The sequence below is a fragment of the Pseudophryne corroboree genome, chromosome 4 (assembly GCF_028390025.1).
Source record: "Pseudophryne corroboree isolate aPseCor3 chromosome 4, aPseCor3.hap2, whole genome shotgun sequence".
NCBI classification, from domain to species: domain Eukaryota; kingdom Metazoa; phylum Chordata; class Amphibia; order Anura; family Myobatrachidae; genus Pseudophryne; species Pseudophryne corroboree.
The window spans coordinates 411,071,574-411,094,021 of NC_086447.1; the positions used below are offsets into that span (position 1 = coordinate 411,071,574).

Below are 22,448 nucleotides of genomic sequence, written 5' to 3' on the forward strand. Positions count from 1 at the left end.
ATTATTGGTGCATGGGCTGGCTATACCCAGGGGGAAACCACATGCCTTTTATTTAGGCCCAACTCTCCAGGGGAACCCAGTCCTGATACAACTGGCCTGGGGTTGGTTGGAGGCACACCCTCTTAATCGGGATGACTAACTGGGTTACACAAAAAGGTGGATTTTCCCAATTGAAGTCATTAAGTTGTTGATTTACTTTTGTATTTGGGTCATTGCCCTGTTGCAGCATCCAATTTCTGTTGGACATCAATTGGTGGACAATCACCGTATGTTTATTAACTCTCTGGATCTTTCATTGCGAATCGGATTTAGTTTATTGTGGAATTTTATAATAATGTTTATATAATATTTGCACTGGTTTTCCTTAATTTTTTTTTATTATTGTGGTGTTTCCGCTGTCTATCTGCTATATTAGTTCTGCTGTGCATCTCTTTGCTTTGCTTTTTTGTAGGCAGCTAGCACCCCTGTGACAGTGGCTATTTATGTTTTACATTTTTGTTGGATTACAGTGTGCTTTATAATAATATTATTGTTTGGTTAAATATTCTGACATTTGCACCCTCAGATTATACACTAAATTATTTTATGAAACAATTTTGTCCAAATGTAATAACAATTGGTAGGAGATGGTGTGATTTAGGTGAGACAGTCATTAGATTAAAAGCGGTAATTAGTGTAAAGGTGAAACCAGGTTGGTTTTGCCTTTAAACTAATTTCCCCTTTAAATCAAGTGACTATCTTACTGAAATCACGTCAGCTCACACAAATAACGGGCTATTACATTTAGCGCTTAATGTTACAAATAATACATTTGATTAAAGAAGCAACATTTTCTTACTTAAGTCACTAAAATTAAGATAACTATATACAGTATAAAAACTAGAGACGAGCGGATTCGGATTTACTCGGTTCTTTACACCAGAATTATCGCCATTTCTTATTTTCTGGATTTTTCTTATTGGCTAACCAAAACACGTGATGTCCGATAGCCAATAAGGAGATTCGGGTAAATCCGAGTAAAACCGAACCCGCTCATCTCTAATAAAAACATACATTTCACAAGCATTATATAAACATGAAGTTGCACAGTTGAATTATGCCCCATTCAGACATGCAGCTAAATCCTGTGAATGCGCATCAACCCGGGATTACAGCATGTGTGAAAGGACACAACCCAGGAGTAAGTCCCGGGTCCCTGAGACCTGGGAATTTGCCATCTGCTAGACCCAGCAAATTCCTGGGTAACATGTCTGAAAGGGGTCGAAATCCAGCCTTTTCATGCTATAACTAGGAAATCACCTGCTATTGTGATATGCATCTGACAGCAGGAGTGTTTATTTGCTCTGGTTGATGTTGACAGCATTTATACTGTAGACATTGCTCACAGGTGCAAATATAACAACCTGTTAGAAATTTCTATCAATTTCTAGCGTGCGCAAGGCAGATAAATCCTATTTATTTATTTATTATTTATTACCAGTTATTTATATAGTGCACACATATTCCGCAGCGCTTTACAAAGAGTATTTGCCAGTTACATCAGTCCCTGCCCCAGCGGAGCTTACAGTCTATATTCCCTACCACACGTACACGCACACACATTCACGCTAGGGTTAATTTTGTAGGGAGCCCATTAACCTACCAGTATATTTTTGGATTGTGGGAGGAAACCGGAGGACCCGGAGGAATCCCACACAAGTACAGGGAGAATATACAAACTCCACACAGTTAGGGCCATGGTGGGAATCGAACCCATAACCTGAACGCTCTGAAGCAGTAATAATTAACCATTACACCATCTGTGCTGCCCATTTGTGATTGACTGCTATGGATTCATGGCAAATTAAGATCTTTGAGAAACGATAACATGTGACATAGGAAATATATATTTTTTCATGTTTATTCTGTTTTGTATAATGTTTAAAATATATTCTAATAATAGGACAATTATATGAATATAAATGTGATTTCATATCAGTTTTCTGAAATCACAATACTCATGGTCTTTATCAATATCTTTATCAGCTTAGTTGGATAGATGTTTTAAATATCTAATTTCATCTGTTGTCAACGAAAAAGATCATTTGTATGTGCTTTAGTTATTATTAACTTAAATCTAGGTTATAACAGTGTGTTTTTCATACAATGCTAAATCATTCCCTATTTTATACCTGACAAATGTGACATGGTTACTTGTGACATTGAGAGATTGTGAAATAGATAACACCTAGGCGAAACCATACAGAAACACTGTTTTCTTGATCATATTGAGCCACAATCAGCAAATGTGTGACCTGACCCATCATCTAGACCAGTAGAACAACCGAGAAATAAAGAGTAATAGAATGCTTAAAGGATTAGCTGCCTTATAACCTTAAATAACCATCAGTAGACCTTTATCCCGAGGTTATTTCAATCAGAATGAGCTGCATGCATCATTATTAACCTCTGGCCCTTTACACTGTCAGCCTTTATTCATCTATAATACAAATTTTAATTATAGAAGCATATACTCTACAAAATCAACCTAAAAGCAATGGTACTTTGAAACATTTTTACCTTACTGGTTATACTATAAAAAGGTAATTAGTTAAGGTGATTCCATTATCACACCTTCACAGGAAATTCCATTCTTATTGGCACAAATAAAGCAAATAGAAGCGACAAAACTACTCTGATTATACTGGTCAATCTGATGTGCAACATTTCTACATCTGTGTGCGAATGAGTCTGAATCTGTATACAAAGTGCCACGATGCAGCGGACACAGCTATTTCTCTCGACAATTTCCATTGTGTGTCATCTGCAACTTTCTACATTTTAAAACTAATTGCTGTGTGGTGAAAGTAGCACCCTGGCGTCTCTAGTTCACTTTGAGTGGTGCATTGCTCCATCTGTTAATAAGCTGTAAAACTTCAAGAAAAAGATGGTACACGAATCCTCTCAGAACGGGCTCAGTCGTGCCTGGTGTCCGGCACTGTATGGTGCATTAAGGTTAGGTGTATATATGTACAGTATATATATATATCCAGAGAGCAGGGCCAGCTTTATAGCCGTTCGAGCGGAGTGGCTGCACAGAGGCGCAAACTGTCCCCAGTGCAGCCGCCGCCAGAACTAATGACTGTGCTGCCTGTCATCAGCCACCAGTCATCAATAGAGACTCCCGCCTGACCCCTATGTAATAAACTCTGAAGAGCATAGCTACTCTGTGTTTGGTCCTGTTAGTCTATGTCATACTCAGATGGCATAAACCACTTTATGCCTATGGAAGCAGTTTCACAGGAGAAGGATCATCCTTCTCCCACAGCCTCTGTCCAACTCATGAAACGGACACTGTGCGCATGTGCCCTGTCAGATTCTAGTGTGCTGTCTTTCGGAAATGTGAAAGACTCCTCCCATGTGGCTGGTATGTAACTTGCATGAACATTGGTTATCACTACTGCTGTCTGTGGAAGTTACCTTTAGTACCGTACTGATGTTGCCACGCTCATCTTTGCTGTGATGCAGCATGCCGTAACACAGCTTGCTGCATGGTGTACCAGGATGCAAATATTCGCAGCTGGCGATTGCGAGCGATCGCCATCTGCGAAAAGTGTCAGCCTGGCACGCCATGCAGCATGCCGCATCGCAGTAAGATGAGCATGGCGACATTTGTACATACAAGACAAATTTTTGTTACAAATTAAAAACCCATTGTGATACTAATTGTTAACAGGCCCCTCAGTGCTGAGCTAATTCTTACATGTAGGGAGAAAATAACAAACACATTTGTATTATACAGTTAAGTATAAATGTGTTTTTTGCCTTATGGGGTGTTAGTAGACCTGGGACTGGCCCTGCCAGAGAGCAGTTATTTCCCAAAATAAGCACTTCTGCATGGCTCCTTGTCCTAAGTCCTGTAATGTTATGAAAATCAATCAAATATAAGTATAAAAAAAAAACAATAGAAGATGTTAGAACTCACAGGACACATGCAAACCAACATTTGAAGTCATTTGAAGGTAAGTTGTATGAAGAAGTAAGTCCTCAAGGCAATGAACATGTACCTTACATAGGAGTAAATATATGAAGTGGCATTTGTTGTGCTGGTTGGAAGCTCAGCACATCACTGGCCTGGTATTGTTTAAATATAAAATGCTTGCACATGGTCTTACTAAAGTAAAAGAATATGAGGAGGGTATGTCCTAGTATGCCAATGAAGTGATTGCTACTGCCTGGCAGGCCTGGGTTGTCAACTGTCATTACTGTTGCCATCTAAGACTACTTTGGTGATTCTGCAACCTCCTCAGTGACAGCAGCTGCAGTTGCTCATGGGGTATATACTGTAAGTGTTGGCTCAGATTCCTGCAGTGAGTTTTATACTGAAGAAAGAAACCAGGATAATCACAGCTGTTCCAAATAATTCTTCACAGCTAGCAGAGGATGCATCAAAGGTGGCTACACATAACAGCCATCAACCAAGGACTGCCTTATTATTGACTGATAATGCTCCTGCAGTGTAATAATAGACACTTTCATGTCCAGCTGCCAAAATAGTTATTTCACTTCCTTATGTATCAAGTAGTAACTACACCTCTTAGAGTGTTTGCTGATTTGGGCAGGGCCAGCTTTAACTTTTATTTCATGTCATCATATGTAATTAGTTTATGAATTGATACCCCCAATGTACAGCATTGTGTAGTATGACAGCCCTTTATTAATAAAAGATACTGTAATAACAATGTTTTAAATATGAAACTCTTATCTGAACTCTGAACAGAATATTGCATTGTTTCACATTTCTATGCCCTAGTAGAACTTATGCCCCTTTCACACCAAGCTTCTGACTAATAATATTTCAAGGGCAACCCGGGTCCTGGCTTTGTGTGGAAGGGTCTACCCAATTTGTGTGTCCCAGGATTTCAACCTTGGTTGTGATCTCATCTCCAAGTGCCAGCAGATCATTCACCAAAAACCTGGGTCTAGCCCTGGTCACTGAACACGGGTTTCATGTTGTGTCACAGTAGCGTGAAACCCGTTTACACCACAAGCTGGATCCAGGTTATTGCAGGGGCTTCCCTCTGCTGATGCCTAGGGGTGACACTGTCCCATTACATGGGTCCTTCCCGTGTCCAACACTGCTCGCTACTCAGTTTGGATTCCCAGGTCACTGGACCAAGGTTATTATTCAGAGACCCTTGTACACCAAGCCGCGACCAAGGTTGACCCGGCAATAACCTGGGTTATTGCGGCAGTGTAAAATGGGTATGAAAGGGACAATCCGACAATTTCCCGGGGCCAGTCTGCAGTATGAACACAGTACCAGCAGCAGCGGCATGGCTTTAAACAGTGTTCAATAATCCAGGTTGGACCCAGGCTTCAGTGTAAAAGTGGTATCAGTCTGATGTCCCTACCACAGACACTTATTAGGAGAAAATCACCAGGGGGAATCCCACGTGGATACAGGCAGATTATATAAACTTCACAGATAGTGCCATAGCAAGAACAGAATTAGAGGCCCTAATGATGCAAGTTAGAAACACTGACCACTGATACCACAAAACTAGGGCCCTCATTCCGAGTTGATCGCTCACTGCCGTTTTTCGCAGCGTAGCGATCAGGCTAAAAACCGGCTGTTCTGCGCATGCGTATGGGCCGCAGGGCGCACGCGCCAAGTACTTTCACACAAAACTAAGCAATTTTACACAGGGGCGAGCGACGCTTTTCAGTCGCTCTGCTGATCAGTGTGTGATTGACAGAAAGTAGGTGTTTCTGGGCGGAAACAGACCGTTTTCCGGGAGTGTGCTAAAAAACGCAGGCGTGTCAGGCTAAAACGCAGGAGTGGCTGGGGAAACGGGGGAGTGGCTGGCCGAATGCAGGGCGTGTTTGTGACGTCAAATCCGGAACCAAACAGTCTGCAGTGATCGCAATCTAGGAGTAGGTCTGGAGCTACTCAGAAATTGCAGGAAAAGATTTTCGAGCAATTCTGCTAATCTTTCTTTCGAACTTCTGCTAAGCTAAAATACACTCCCAGAGGGCGGTGGCTTAGCGTTTGCACTGCTGCTAAAAGCAGCTTGCGAGCGATCAACTCAGAATGAGGGCCCAAGTACTGTAGCCAATTTGTTCCCTGTTGACTGAGGGGCTCATGTAGAGATCAAAACATTTATATCTAAATCTCAAGCTTATAATTCCATGTTTACAGTGAGCCTATGTTTGTTCCTAAGTCTACCTCGGCCTTGTCCTTACTCTACTCAGCCAACACTTGAACATGTGAATATAGATTCTGCACTCTCAGACATTTCTCTTGCTAAATAGTGAGTTTTCGTAAAGCTTTTTACTGTGTTTATTCGGGTGTGATTTTAAAGAAGGCAATTTCAAAATAAATCAATAACTGTTTCAATAAATCACTAAACCAGCAATAGTGTCACCAATCCTTTTACTTGCATATACTCTACCTTCTACTTCTTCCACTTACTAATGAGACTTCCAGGATGCTTCTATTTTTTCTACTTGAGTGCATATTATACTCCTTTTACACCGGGTCACTGCTCACGGGTTCCAAGAGTATCACACTTGCTTGAAACCCGTTTACACCGCAGACTGAACCTGGGTTATTGCCGCGGCTTCTTTCTCCCGGCACATGGAGATGAGATAATCTTCAAACATCCGTGAACCGGCTCTCCATAGGCTTCTGCACTTTGTAGTTGTGAAATATTACATTACATACAGCCAGGCAACCAATGTGAACCTGGTTGGGATGTGCAACTAGTTAAATCCTTATTTATTTCTGTTCACCACATCAAGGTGTAATGAGACATAGTAACAATAGCACAAGGCTGTACTCCATACAGGTCCCAGAATCCTAAACATGCCATATTCCTATAATACAAAAAAATCCTAATAACTGAAATAATGGCATAAGAGCTCGCTGAATATAGGGATATAGTTGTGTGTTATAATGATATTAAAATTACGTTAAACTTTTGTTGTGCAAACATTACAACATTACATTGTAAATACATTACAAATAAACATGAATAAGATCACACATGCTTTCCTATCTATACAGTAAATAGCAGGGAGTATACAATGAATATAAATATGCTGTGATTACCTACAGTAGAACATTATTGGAAAAGTTAAGAAATATGATTAGTCATTTTATTGGACTAGTTTGACAGGTTTAATTTTCACCTAACTATAGAATGCTATTAATAACTTCATTTTTTTCACCTCAAATTAATAATTATTTCAACCTCTAATTTATTTCTCCAGTTATGAATAATTAATTACTCCCTTAATTTACCTATTAATGTGTTTTCACATAATTTTTCTGCAATGAATGACTCCTGCTTGATCAAATGACGTTTTTCTTTCTTAATAAAGGGTCCAATTGTATTGCTAGCAAATAAAGGGATAATGAGGAGAAAAAAGAAAACTCTATTTTGTGGGGCACTCTTAATGATAGTTACATTTAAAACGTAACTTTTATTAGTATAAACAAAGACTCACACAGACATACAAACAATCAATCAACACTTAGTAAAAATACAGCTTGATATGCAAAACAACAGATGCCGCTATGGGTAAGTGGTCATAACTTGATAAATAGTTATAACTTGTGAACGATTATTAACTGTTGCTGGCTAGAAACAAACAAACCTGATATATGGGTCACAGTAGATGCTGTCACAGTGTATGGAAAATATGTTAACCTCTTTGAAAATTGATAAATCAATTAGCAAGCTTGCTTGGTTTATAAATCAAAAAAAGGACTGCAACAGAATAGCGAAAAATCCCTCAAATGAGGCCAGTGTCAAAATACCATTGTTTCTGTTTTGATACTGTTACAATCTTGTCAGGTGATCGAACATTTAGTATCCTGTGTTAAATGTAACAAAATACTGTAGCCGCACACTGTTTATCTGACTGTGAAGCAAAATAATTAAATATGGTCCCTGTACCAACCTTGTCCTCCTATATATACTTGGACAGTAGGTTATGGTTATCAAAGTATTAACTCATGAGGTTTGTTCAAAGTTGGAAGAAAGCAAGGTATATTGTCTGTACCTGGTTTCTGATTTTGAACATCTGCTAGGTATAGCATCGAATTTTCAATGAGAGAACCTTGGTTAGAGCCTGCATCTGCTGTTAGCTGTGGATGTGCAATGACATTTTGCCCCAGCTAATGAGAGTACAGGGGAGAGTTTGTTAAGGTGTAATAAATTTAAAAGAACGGGGGTATAAACAGAGCCGACCCTAACTAATATGATGACTTAGACAAGATTTTGGCTGGTGCCCCCTAGCACCGCCAAAAGTTCCACCTCTGACCCTGCACCCCTTTTCCAGCACCATCACCCCTCTCACAGCAGTCCTCATTTTGGTGTTCTTACCCCCTATATTTTAAATAGGAACAGTGCACATTTGGCGCACAGCCCAAAAAGGTGTGTGTTCTTGCTGGGAAGGGGCATGGTCACACAATAGTACCCCGAATTCAAATTACGTCGCACACTAGTGCAACTTTATTCACATTATATCATGCGATAGTGTCCCTTATTCGCGTTACATCACACAGTAGTACCACTTTACCTTATATACGTTACTCCTCACAGTAGTGCCCCACAGTAGTGCCCCACATTACATCACACTGAATTGCTCCTTACACCACATCATATTGCTCTTTATTCACATTAGACCACACAGTATTGCCCTTTCTATACATTACACCACACAGTAGAGCACCTTTTACACATAATACCACACAGTAATCAGTAATGCCCCTTACACATATTTATTTATTACCAGTTATTTATATAGTGCACATATTCTGCAGCGCTTTACAGAGAGTATTTGGCCATTCACATCAGTCCCTGCCCCAGTGGAGCTTACAGTCTATATTCCCTACCACACATACACGCACACTTATTCACGCTAAGGTTAATTAGTAGGGAGCCAATTAACCTACCAGTATATTTTTGGATTGTGGGAGGAAACCAGAGTACTCGGAGGAAACCCACGCAAGCACAGGGACAATTTACAAACTCCACACAGTTAAGGCCATGGTGGGAATCGAACCCATGACCTCAGTGCTGTGAGGCAGTAATGCTAACCATTACACCATCTGTGCTGCCCATAAACATACATATGACACACATTTTTAATGTCCTTAAAAACATAATGCGCCTTACTTATTATGCCAACTTTTACCAATGCTCTTATGCACATAATGTCTCTTACACATATGCCGCACATTATTAGTGCACTTATACACATAATGACACACAGTGCCCCTTACACATTTGCCACACATTATTAATGCATTTATACATGACACACTTAATGCCCCTTACACATTTGGCGAACACTACTACACAACCAACCAACCCAGAAACGAAAGAGCGCCTTTGGAGTTGTATTCTTCAATAAGTTCTGTCACACGCAAGAAAAATATTGCGTACCTGATGAAGCCCTGAATTGGGCGAAACGCGTTGAGAAACTGACCTGCTGATTCACCATTACTTATCAAAGCTAAGCTATATACCTTTTTTATTCATTATTGTGTATTTAAGAAATACATTTGCTTTCTGGTATAAACTATTGAATGGAGCTTTGATATACTTTCTAAAGGCTGTCCAGTCACCAGTTCCTCGACGAAGACCTGGACACAGTACCTGTATTGATACGCATAAATTATTTATTCATCTGGTACGCATGCAAAATTTGTGTGATAATTTAACCCTACATACAGAAAACTACTACGCTCTATAGCGATTTTCTATGTCTCCTAAACATATTTAGATCCCAGTAGAGACCTGGACTAAAGAATGGGGGACTGATGAGCCTTATGTCAAGCCGTAATCCGGTACGCAATATTTTTCTTGTGTGTGACAGAACTTATTGAAGAATACTACACCATAGGCGCTCTTTCGTTTCTTCCTTTGTTTTCAGATATATATATATATATATATATATATATATATATATATTAGAGATGAGCGGGTTCAGTTCTCCGAGATCCGAACCCCCCCGAACTTCACCTATTTTACACGGTTCTGAGGCAGCCTCAGATCTTCCCGCCTTGCTCGGTTAACCCGAACGCGCCCGAACGTTATCATCCCGCTGTCAGATTCTCGTATTCTATATAAAGAGCCGCTCGTCGCCGCCATTTTCACTTGTGCATTGGAGATTGAATGGAGAGGACGTGGCTGCGTTCTCTCCCTGAAAAGCTCCTTAATTGCTCAGTGTGCTGCAAATATCTGTGCTCAGTGTGCTGAAAATATCTACGTTCTCTGCCTGAAAACACTCCATATCTGTGCTCAGTGTGCTGCAAATATCTGTGCTCAGTGTGCTTTATTGTGGGGACTGGGGACCACCAGTATAATAGTAGTACAGTACAGTAGGCCATTGCTGTATCTTGCAGCTCTGTGTCACTGCAAGTATCCATTCCATATCTGTGCTGCATTTTTGTGAGCAGTATATATAGTATTACAGTGCAGCATTTTGGTGACCAACAGTATATAGTTGTACAGTAGGCCATTGCTGTATCTTGCAGCTCTGTGTCACTGCAAGTATCCATTCCATATCTGTGCTGCATTATTGTGAGCTGTATATAGTAGGACAGTGCAGCATTTTGGGGACCAACAGTATATAGTTGTACAGTACATTAGGCCATTGCTGTAGTATCTTGCAGCTATGTGTCACTGCAAGTATCCATTCCATATCTGTGCTGCATTATTGTGAGCAGTATATAGTAGGACAGTGCAGCATTTTGGTGACCAGCAGTATACATATATAGTACAGTATAGTAGGCCATTTCTGTATCTTGCAGCTCTATGTCACTGCAAGTATCCATTCCATATCTGTGCTGCATTATTGTGAGCAGTATATATAGTATTACAGTGCAGCATTTTGGTGACCAACAGTATATAGTTGTACAGTAAAGTAGGCCATTGCTGTATCTTGCAGCTCTGTGTCACTGCAAGTATCCATTCCATATCTGTGCTGCATTATTGTGAGCAGTATATATAGTATTACAGTGCAGCATTTTGGTGACCAACTGTATATAGTTGTACAGTAGGCCATTGCTGTATCTTGCAGCTCTGTGTCACTGCAAGTTTCCATTCCATATCTGTGCTGCATTTTTGTGAGCAGTATATATAGTATTACAGTGCAGCATTTTGGTGACCAACAGTATATAGTTGTACAGTACAGTAGGCCATTGCTGTATCTTGCAGCTCTGTGTCACTTCTAGTATCCTGATCAGTGCTCAATATCTGCTGCATTGTTGTGACCAGTATGTATACTGTACTGTGCGACGTGTGTTATACACCTGGTGATTATACATCCTGTAATCTATACTGAGCGATGTGTGAGATACACCTGGGGATTATACACCCTATATACTGTACTGTGTTATGTGTGAGAGACACCTGGGGATTATACACCCTATAATATTATTATTATTATCCTTTATTTATATGGCACCACAAGGGTTCTGCAGCGCCCAATTACAGAGTACATGAATAATCAAACAGGAAAACAGCAACTTACAGTTGATGACAGTACAGGACAAGTACAGGGTAAATACACATAGTTACATCAGCAGATGACACTGGAATAAGTATCAGGTAATCTTCAACTGTACCACATCCAGCAGAAGACTGCTGGATGTGGTACAGTTGAAGATTATTAAAGTAAGACAAAGGATAAGCACATGAGGAAAGAGGACTATGCAGGAGAAAATTAAAAATAGGGGAAAAAAAAAAGATTCGATAAGTTCTACCGCTTTCAAAAAGGTCAATGGAAGCTGAAATAATGGACAACTACATCATGGAAGCCAGATACAGTATACCAAACAGTACTTAGCAGAGTTAGGAATGAGTGCTTAAGAAATACAGTAACATTTTGTCATAATATTTCAGAGCCTGCATGGCTGGTCTCTTGCACTCTTTTGCTCTAATACACCACCTGCTTTAGGATTTATATTCAAAAACATTATGTCTCCATAATCCCAAAAACGTCAGTCTTCTTGGAAAGTGGTTTGTTCCTTTGTAAGGGAAAGAGAACAAACGTTCTCAAAAAACGGTTTCTCAATTTCTTTTTCCTCTGGGAAGGGATTGTGGATTCGCAGGAATATCTGATTATTTCTGTAATCAGAAAGCAGCGACTTTCTACAAATGTTTACGAATAATTCCAGTGATTTTGTCATTTTCTTCCAGTGATTTGGACCAATAATACCATTGATTAGAACGAATAATTCCAGTGATTTTGTCATTTTCTTCCAGTGATTTGGACCAATAATACCATTGATTAGAACGAATAATTCCAGTGATTTTGTCATTTTCTTCCAGTGATTTGGACCAATAATACCATTGATTAGAACAAATAATTCCTGTGATATTGAAGTGTTAGTGTCGCTTAGCTTAACTGTCCAGCGACCACAGTGCACCTCTTTTTCTCTTTTCTTTGCATCATGTGCTGTTTGGGGCCAATTTTTTTAAGTACCATCCTGTCTGACACTGCAGTGCCACTCCTAGATGGGCCAGGTGTTTGTGCCACCCTCTTGGGTCGCTTTGCTTAGTCATCCAGCGACCTTGGTGCAAATTTTAGGACTAAAAATAGTATTGTGAGGTGTGAGGTGTTCAGAATAGACTGGAAATGAGTGGAAATTGAGGTTAATAATACTATAGGATCAAAATTACCCCCAAATTCTATGATTTAAGCTGTTTTTGAGGGTTTTTCGAAAAAAACAAAAAAACACCCGAATCCAAAACACACCCGAATCTGACAAAAAAATTTCAGGGAGGTTTTGCCAAAACGCGTCTGAATCCAAAACACGGCCGCGGAACCGATTCCCAAAACCAAAACACACAACCCGAAAAATTTCCGGTGCATATCTCTAATATATATATATATATATATATATATATATATATATAATGTGCCCCAACAGGTAAATCAAACAATTGTGCCCCAACAAGTACATCAAACAATTTAACAGTACATCATGTTTATTAGCGCAGTCTGATTGTTTTGATGTATATACAGTAGTGTTAGGTAAGTGTTGAACAAGGAAGAAAGCTTCCACAAATGGTAGCGCCTAAGATTTCTGCCGATTTAGGATTGCTTGATGAGAGGATCAGAAAATAAAGGGCCAATTTTGTTTTTTTTACTGAAACCTGGGAATAAAGCCATACATGCAGTCTTGAAAACACATGAAAGAGATTGAAAGAAAGAGAGAGATAGAGAGGTAGAGAGAGGGAGGGAGAGAGAGAGAGAGAGAGAGGAGGGGGGGAGAGAGAGAGAGAGAGAGGAGGGGGGGGGGGAGAGAGAGAGAGAGAGAGAGAGAGAGAGAGAGAGAGAGATTACCATAACTTGCAATCAATTTTTCTGAAGAGTTATGACACCACATAATCTCATACTGTATTAATTTTAGGTCCCTGCTTTCACATGATTAGAGCAGTCATCTCCTGAAATCCTTTGTAATGTTGTGGATATTCCAATGCTTTCAGTGACTATAAATTGTTCTATTCCTTCCCAATGTGACAAAGGGAAAAGATGCAGAGATGGAGAAGCATAGGGGCTCGTGTAGCTGCTGTACTAGGATCTCTTCAAAAAGAGACCCATGATGGTGGCGGTGAAAATCAGTTTTCTTATACTTTTGGGCACTTCTTTGTGCCGAGTGGTTGTCATCACAAAATATCCCCACTTACTTTCCATGAAGGTAAGTGTCCTTCATGTAGCACTGCCTGCTCATAGAGTCCAGGTGTCATCCTAATCAGGGAGACTTCCAGCCATTCTGGAAATGTAGATAGCTATGGTCCTGTACTCTAACACTTGCTTCTGTGGACTTTCTATGATGACATGATGTTTTGTTGTCTAAATCCAGAAAATAGATGACAAGTCTTCTCTGAAACAAACAACCCTTACTGATGTCCTGGAAAACCCTACAGATACTTTACATTGTGACAAAAAGGGGACGACCGGGCACAGGTCAAAGTATAGGTAATAAGTGAAAAACCAAAGATGAACGATTTATAATTTCTAGAGAGAGAATTTTAATAACTCTTTAAATTATAGTCCTTTTTGGCGGTACGCCCAGAGCTAGGAAGTACTAGTACTTGCAAAGGGAGAAAAAGAAAGCTCTTGTGTGGGCGCACTCTTAATTCGATCTAGGAGAATTCCTAGGATATATAAGGAATAGTGTTAAAACATCTATTTATTGTTCAAAGTTAAAAATGAATATAGTTACCCACGTATATATTATACAACCGTGACTGAGAAAGAAAATTGTTATGAATTTTTAAAAAAATGTTCTGGTCTGTTAATCACAGGGAGTGATTAGAAGGGTGGGAGACACTTGATTGTCTGACACCTGTTTCTCCTGACCAGTACAGAAATTCTGTATTACTGGGACCAAGAGGAAGTCAGGGTAATCTTTTGTGTATTTATAAGAGACCATTTACTGGGTCAATACTATACACTTTGCTGGTTAAACGTCTGTTCCTAAAGACACGTATGAAATAATAAACAATTGAATAATTAATTAATTATTATCTTCATGGCCTGGTACTGAATTGATAGTCAACAGACGGAAGATATGAAGGAAGAAAAAATGGTGATGCTGCTGTTGGTATCACTTTTCTCATAGAGAAAAATAATTCATACTCTACAACACCAGGTATTCACAGGAGGTCTCCTCCCCCGATACTAACCCAGCCCAACGCTGTTTGGCTTCCAAGATCGGACGAGATCGGGCATTTGCAGCGTGGTATGGTAGTAGAGAGGAATATGTGATTTGTGTACCAATGAGAGTGCACCTATATAGGAATTTTGAAGAAACAAAGTTATGCCAGAAAAGAGAAGTATAACATGTGGATCTGCTTTCCACGTTAGACACGGCCAAGCGGACACCACTCAATGGGTGCCGTGTGCCCTGAATCGTGAATGAGAGTCCACGGAAAAAAGTAAAAGTCAGAAAAAATTTTATACCAAGGATTATATAATTGTTTTAAACCATTAGGCCAATCCTAAATAAAATGTAGATCATACGTGATCATATACGGAGACACTAAGTATAACCGTCACTTAGGATTAGAAAGAAAGCACAACCCGGACACAGGAACAATAATTCTCTGACAAGCTATGTGTGGATATTGGGTATATGCCAAAAGCCGATAGACACTAGCAGAAATGAAAATGAGAATGTTATCCCTTTATAGGATGTCTAAATTCGTTTGTGATAATCTCTGCACGTATATTACAAGTATTTTGCCCAAGGTTATATACAGTATATTGGCACACAGAATTTGTAACTATACCCTGCAATAATACAAGTAATTTAGAGACGATGTATCACACAATAATTATGCATTAGAAGGTAAGTATGTGTCAGTAAGGCGTATTGTACTACACTGTCGCTTAGATACATTCACCCTGCGGGTGCAGGCTTACGATACAGTCCATTGTGCGGTTAGATAGAGATGTTCCAGAGTGTCACGGTTATAGGAGAGACTGCTGCCAGCAAAAGACTCCGTGAGAAGGTCCCCTGTGGTGGTCCTGTGGAAAGCGCGTTTCACCCGTTAGGGCTTGTTCACTTCCTGGACCCGACAGACACTTAGACATGAAGGGTTTAAAAACCACTGCAATTAAGGTAGCCGCCAATTGCGGCTGATATCTCGGAGCAGACGCTCGGGGCGGGAATAAGGTGGCTCCCTCTCACAGCACAGGCTGATTCAGTGGGGAGCGTGAATGTCCACCAATCAAGGCTGTGTTTTGGAGCGGACGCACGGGACGGGGATGTAATCACTCCCTCTCATAGTGCTGGGTAAACCAATGAGGAGCGGGGGGGTGTCCGCTGCCGATGACTGATGTTTGTAAGGAGGACGCGTGTCAGCGGCAGCCGGATCACTCCCTCTGTGACGCGTATAGGAAAGCCTATTATATTGTCCAATCAGAGGTGAAAATAGTGGCACAAGACTATTGGGTCATGAGGTTGGAAACGGAATGCCACCATTATACATTAGGGATTGCCAGGAGTTATATTGAAAATAGTACATGTGGCATCCTTAAATTCAGATACCATAGGATAAATATGTTCACTACTGATTAACATTTGATAATAGCCATTATGTCTGCTGTAGGGAGAGCCGGCGTGCAAAGCAGGAGACCCGAAACTGTTAGGTCACAGGGTTACAGATAAAATGGCGCCATATTGCAAAAGGGTTTGCCAGGGCATGTGTGGTGGCAAAGCATGTGACTTGCCTTGATTGAAAATAACGTTGGGAGAGTATCCTGAGCGCTGTGTGTGGTTACAATTAGATGACAGGCATTTGATGCTAATGATCACAGAACCCACACACAGAGCAGGGATATGTACGTCTCACTGATTCATTGGGGAGAATAATGAATGCTAGGATTGGGATTGGGTAGCACCTTTAGATGGCACAGTACTGTTTTGGTGCTTGTGACATTGTTGGGGTTTGAGGTGCATACAGGGAATATAATGGGTGCAGCACCCATTATATTCCCCGTATGCACCTCAAACCCCAACAATGTCACAAGCACCAAAACAGTACTGTTTTAATGTGCCATCTAAAGGTGCTACCCAATCCTAATCCTAGCATTCATTATTCTCCCCAATGAATCAGTGAGATGTATTCTCCCCACTGAATCAGCCTGGGCTGTGAGAGGGAGCCACCTTATTCCCGCCCCGAGCGTCTGCTCCGAGATATCAGCCGCGATTGGCGGCTACCTTAATTGCAGTGGTTTTTAAACCCTTCATGTCTAAGTGTCTGTCGGGTCCAGGAAGTGAACAAGCCCTAACGGGTGAAACGCGTTTTCCACAGGACCACCACAGGGGACCTTCTCACGGAGTCTTTTGCTGGCAGCAGTCTCTCCTATAACCGTGACACTCTGGAACATCTCTATCTAACCGCACAATGGACTGTATCGAAAGCCTGCACCCGCAGGGTGAATGTATCTAAGCGACAGTGTAGTACAATACGCCTTACTGACACATACTTACCTTCTAATGCATAATTATTGTGTGATACATCGTCTCTAAATTACTTGTATTATTGCAGGGTATAGTTACAAATTCTGTGTGCCAATATACTGTATATAACCTTGGGCAAAATACTTGTAATATACGTGCAGAGATTATCACAAACGAATTTAGACATCCTATAAAGGGATAGCATTCTCATTTTCATTTCTGCTAGTGTCTATCGGCTTTTGGCATATACCCAATATCCACACATAGCTTGTCAGAGAATTATTGTTCCTGTGTCCGGGTTGTGCTTTCTTTCTAATCCTAAGTGACGGTTATACTTAGTGTCTCCGTATATGATCACGTATGATCTACATATTATTTAGGATTGGCCTAATGGTTTAAAACAATTATATAATCCTTGGTATAAATTTTTTTCTGACTTTTACTTTTTTCCGTGGACTCTCATTCACGATTCAGGGCACACGGCACCCATTGAGTGGTGTCCGCTTGGCCGTGTCTAACGTGGAAAGTAGATCCACATGTTATACTTCTCTTTTCTGGCATAACTTTGTTTCTTCAAAATTCCTATATAGGTGCACTCTCATTGGTACACAAATCACATATTCCTCTCTACTACCATACCACGCTGCAAATGCCCGATCTCGTCTGATCTTGGAAGCCAAACAGCGTTGGGCTGGGTTAGTATCGGGAGAGGAGACCGCCTGTGAATACCCGGTGTTGTAGAGTATTAATAATTTTTCTCTATGAGCAAAAGTGATACCAACAGCAGCATCACCATTTTTTCTTCCTTCATATCTTCTGTCTGTTGACTATCAATTCAGTACCAGGCCATGAAGATAATAATTAATTAATTATTCAATTGTTTATTATTTCATACGTGTCTTTAGGAACAGACGTTTAACCAGCAAAGTGTATAGTATTGACCCAGTAAATGTTCTCTTATAAATACACAAAAGATTACCCTGACTTCCTCTTGGTCCCATTAATACAGAATTTCTGTACTGGTCAGGAGAAACAGGTGTCAGACAATCAAGTGTCTCCCACCCTTCTAATCACTCCCTGTGATTAACAGACCAGAACATTTTAACATTTTTCATAACAATTTTCTTTCTCAGTCACGGTTGTATAATATATACGTGGGTAACTATATTCATTTTTAACTTTGAACAATAAATAGATGTTTTAACACTATTCCTTATATATCCTAGGAATTCTCCTAGATCGAATTAAGAGTGCGCCCACACAAGAACTTTCTTTTTCTCCCTTTGCAGATACTTTACATTGCAGAGTATTTATTAACAAAACGCAAACATCTATGCCAATCAGTCTGGACTTTGCTTTCATAATAAAAGTCTTCTAGGTTTTTTAACTTTAATAGTTACTTGCTTGCTATTGGTTACAAAACATTTATATTCTGTTAGTAAATAACCATAATGTATGTATTCTGTATGGGGTGCTTTGCTTTTCAGACTGTCAAACTATAGTCACACCTCTTGCATAATGACACTTGTACATTTCCAATTCAACCTCTGGGCTCTTCTGGTATGGGCTTGGGCTTGCTTGGTGTTAGTTCTTTTTCATTTCATAGCGGGCAGCACTGACCCCTGGGAGTGGGTCATGTTGGGGGTGACAGCACAGCAGCTGCGATTCTCATGCCCAGCAGCCAACGTCATATAAATATACATGTAAACTGCAATCCTAACCATGTGCATCAGCCTGCAATTGATAATCAGAGTTTGTATGTGTAGCAGAATTCTGGTTCTCTGGACAGTAAGTAACCTAAATTATACACAGGTCCATAGGTTACATCCTCATGACACTGTTCTCTGCAATACTATGTGCAATAGGCCCTCCGTAGTTATCTGCTCTTGGCACTGATCACATGGATGGGTAGGAGAGAAAACTGATAGAGAAATACAGGCCCTAGTGAAAAACACTTTGGGCAAGAAACATATTTACAGTATGTACAGCTATGTAAAGTACAATGTTAGTTTAAATATTATTTAATTCTAAATGTAACCTACCTCAGTTTAGACTTATTCTAAAATCATATGGATTTTTTTTTACAGCATCCAATTATGAATTACTTCTTGTGCTAACATATCCATTGTTATAACCCCATAACCCCAGTGATCCATAGGTGAACCATGCAGCAGGTGAACTTCTCAACACAATCCTCATTCCCAACCCACTCACCCCCCCCCCCCCCCCCCCCCACTCCTCCCCCTGGCGACCACTGGACCAAGTGAAAAAGAGAAAAATATTGACTTTTTAATGAAAATGAAAAACTGCAGAAAACTGTTGCTGACCAAACACTTCTGTTTAAGCTCCATCACCCCTGAGCCTAATTCCTCTAATATCACGGTTCCAGTACATGAGCCCCTGGTGGTTAGCTGTCTCCTTACTCAGGAATTATACAAGTAACAGAACACATGTAATTAGCTTATTGGCACTTGGCATTGGAAAGTATAGGGTTATAAGGAGGCCATTTAAAATGCCTCCATTGTAGTGTGAATAATTTGTCCATGTGTATTGTCAAACAATGGAAAAGGATCGTTACATTGATTTACCCTCACTCAATTATATGCAGCTTAAGTCTTTGCAGAGCTTTTCAGGTTTGTGCTGCTGATCCATTCAACCTCGGGTTATTTCTGTGGGTCTCCAGTTATTAATTGCTTTAGATTTGAAACAATTTAGAGACCATCTTTTCTTACATCTGTATGTAGTAAAAATGCACAAAACTATTTTCTCTGTAGTTCAGTGAATGATATTAATTTAAGCAATTTGATTGTTTCTTCAGGTTATCTGTTTGATAAATCATTCTAATGATCTTCTACTTATAAGGATTTAACTACTTAGCCTAGTTTAATAATTCCAAAACATAAATAAAAATATTTGACAATAATAATAATAATATGAAGTATAAAAAAATAATAATAGTTCCATATTTTTATATTATGAGTTCCTTGATGCAATGTTCTGCACACCTACGTTTGTATGTAGGTATACATTGAAAGTGCGCACAGTGTAATATACGGTACAGGTGTGGTCAGAGTTGGCCCTAACCAATATGATGCCCTAGGCAAGATTTTGGCTGGTGCCCCTTTGCACAGACGCTAGTTCCGCCTCTGACCCTGTACCCCTTTCCCAGCACCATCACGCCTGACCCACAGGGCCGGAGATTCCACTAGGCAGCTTTAGGCAGCTGCCTAGGGGCGCCGGAACCTGAGGGGGCGGCCTGCTAAAGCTGCCTGGAAAAAGTAGCGTGGTCCTACCTCTCCCAGCCGCCACAATCCCCCCGGCACTCATATCTTACAGTAGCCGCAACTGCCAAGCTCCCGTATTGCAGCCTCCAGCTCCGTCTTCACCTGGCACAGGCAGTAACTTTCACAGCTCCTGATGTCCTGGCTGGGGTTGACATGTGGTGCTGCTCTTCATTCCAGGCTCTTTCACAGACCACTCTGCATCGCAGCTTGTAGGTAAGGTGGCTGTACAGCGCACTTTCTGCATTTGATAAGGAAAGAGGGGGAGAGCAGCAGTCTGGGGGGGGGGGGAGATAGAACAGCAGACATTTAACAGAGTGTAGGGGGGGGGGGGGTGAGAGTAGCAGGCACCCATACAGACTGGGGAGATGGGGAGAAGAGAGCAGCCATGCAGCAGACTGGGGGTGGGGGAGAGCAGCAGCATGCCTTTCACCTGAAGGGCGGGTAGGGCAGTAGGCAGAAATTTTGCCTAGGGTGCCGAGAAACCTTGCACCGGCCCTGCTGACCCATAGCAGTCCTCATTTTGGTGCTCCTACCCCTATACTGTATTTTAAATGGAAACAGTGTGCACATTCGGTGTGCCCCAAAGCAGTGCATGTTCTTGCTGTGAAGGGGCATGGCCACACAATAATACCCCCCAGTTGAAAGTTGCCACACAGTAATGCAACTTTATTCACATTATATCATGCAATAGTGTCTCTTATTCACATTACAGCACACAGTAGTACCACGTTAATCCTCGCAGTAGTGCCCCTTATTCACATTACACCACACATATTGCTCTTTATTCTCATTAGACCACACAGTAGTGCCCTTTCTATACGTTTCGCCACCAAGTACTGTAGTACACCTTATACACATAATGCCGCACATTAGTAAGGCATTTCTTATGCAGATAGAGCCACAGTCACACACAGAATATAGGCAAGCTACATATCATTTTAATTGGCAGAAGCTGCTTGTGCCCCTAGGCATTCCACATGCCCTAGGCATTTGCCTAGTTTGCCTATGCCTAGGGCCTGCTCTGGGTGTGGTAGACTAGACATAGGAATATGCAAGAAACTGTTTATTTGAACAAATAAAATCTTCATTAAATCTTGTAAAAGCTAGATATTGTAGAAGTTTCTATGTTTGCTGCGCAGAATGAGCAGTATAGTGTAGCAGCATACACATTAAAGGGAAAGTTCACTGATAATTCCCCACAAAATACATATACAGTATAAGAAATCAAATGTATAATTGCGCATACACCTATTACTATGAATACACATATAAATGTTCACCCTTAGCATAAAATCCTGGGTTATGTGGCAATGAGCCTCCCCTTTTGGATCTTTGGAGGTATAATCACAATGCCACATTCCTTTTATTCTGCTTTGGTGTAAAATTGAGTGAATCTCTCAGAATGAGTCCAACCAGATACTGTAGGTATAAAAAACATGGATTGAAAGAAAAAGAGGAACACAATAGTGCAGACACCCAAGGATAGGGTAATAAATGTAATTATTTAAAAAATGCACTCACAAATGTTCACATATATAAGCATGTAACACATCACTGATAGATGGAGACACGCTTATACTCATCGGACAGTGAATTTCCAAACGTCCCACACAGAGTTCCAGATACTCCTAGGTTCCCCAGAATAAGTCCAAGTAAAGTCCTCCATTTCCAATGGATATGTATATGAAAAAAACAGCTTAATGCATTTCTAAACCTACCAGATTCTTCCTCAGAAGTGTGCATTTTTGCGCGCTAATGATAGTTTTAAATTAGTTGCATGATGTACATTGCTCATGATGAGAAACTGAACGTACGAGTTATACTTTTATACACAACTCAAATGAACACTTCAGCCAGTATATGCACATGCAGTGCAAAATATCTTTTGGTAGCATCACGCGGCTCTTTTTTCATTGGTGTGCCTCAGCGGCAAATGTTAAAAATGACTCTCATCTTAGAGAACATTATTATTTCCCCATGTTCCTATGGATAAATTATTACGGTCCTTGTTTTATTCTCAATTGTGCTTTCATCAAGCATGTATAGGGAAATGTTTTATAACATTTACCACAATGGGTATCTTTGTCCACATTGCAGGTTCGTGATAGGTGCAGCATACACCAGTGATTGTTCCACACGTGGAGCATCAAATGCAACATTCCCTTAGATGACAATTTTGATCCTCTGTC

General features: G+C 40.5%; 1 protein-coding gene and 2 pseudogenes across 1 annotated transcript in view; 1 reads left to right on the plus strand and 2 right to left on the minus strand.

Moving 5' to 3' along the window:
- Window positions 1-22,448, minus strand: part of B3GAT2 (beta-1,3-glucuronyltransferase 2) — a 245,243-nt gene that overhangs the window by 175,825 nt on the left and 46,970 nt on the right. The window lies entirely within an intron of this gene.
- LOC134913718 (5S ribosomal RNA) lies at window positions 14,645-14,763 on the minus strand (annotated as a pseudogene).
- Window positions 17,601-17,719, plus strand: LOC134913830 (5S ribosomal RNA; annotated as a pseudogene).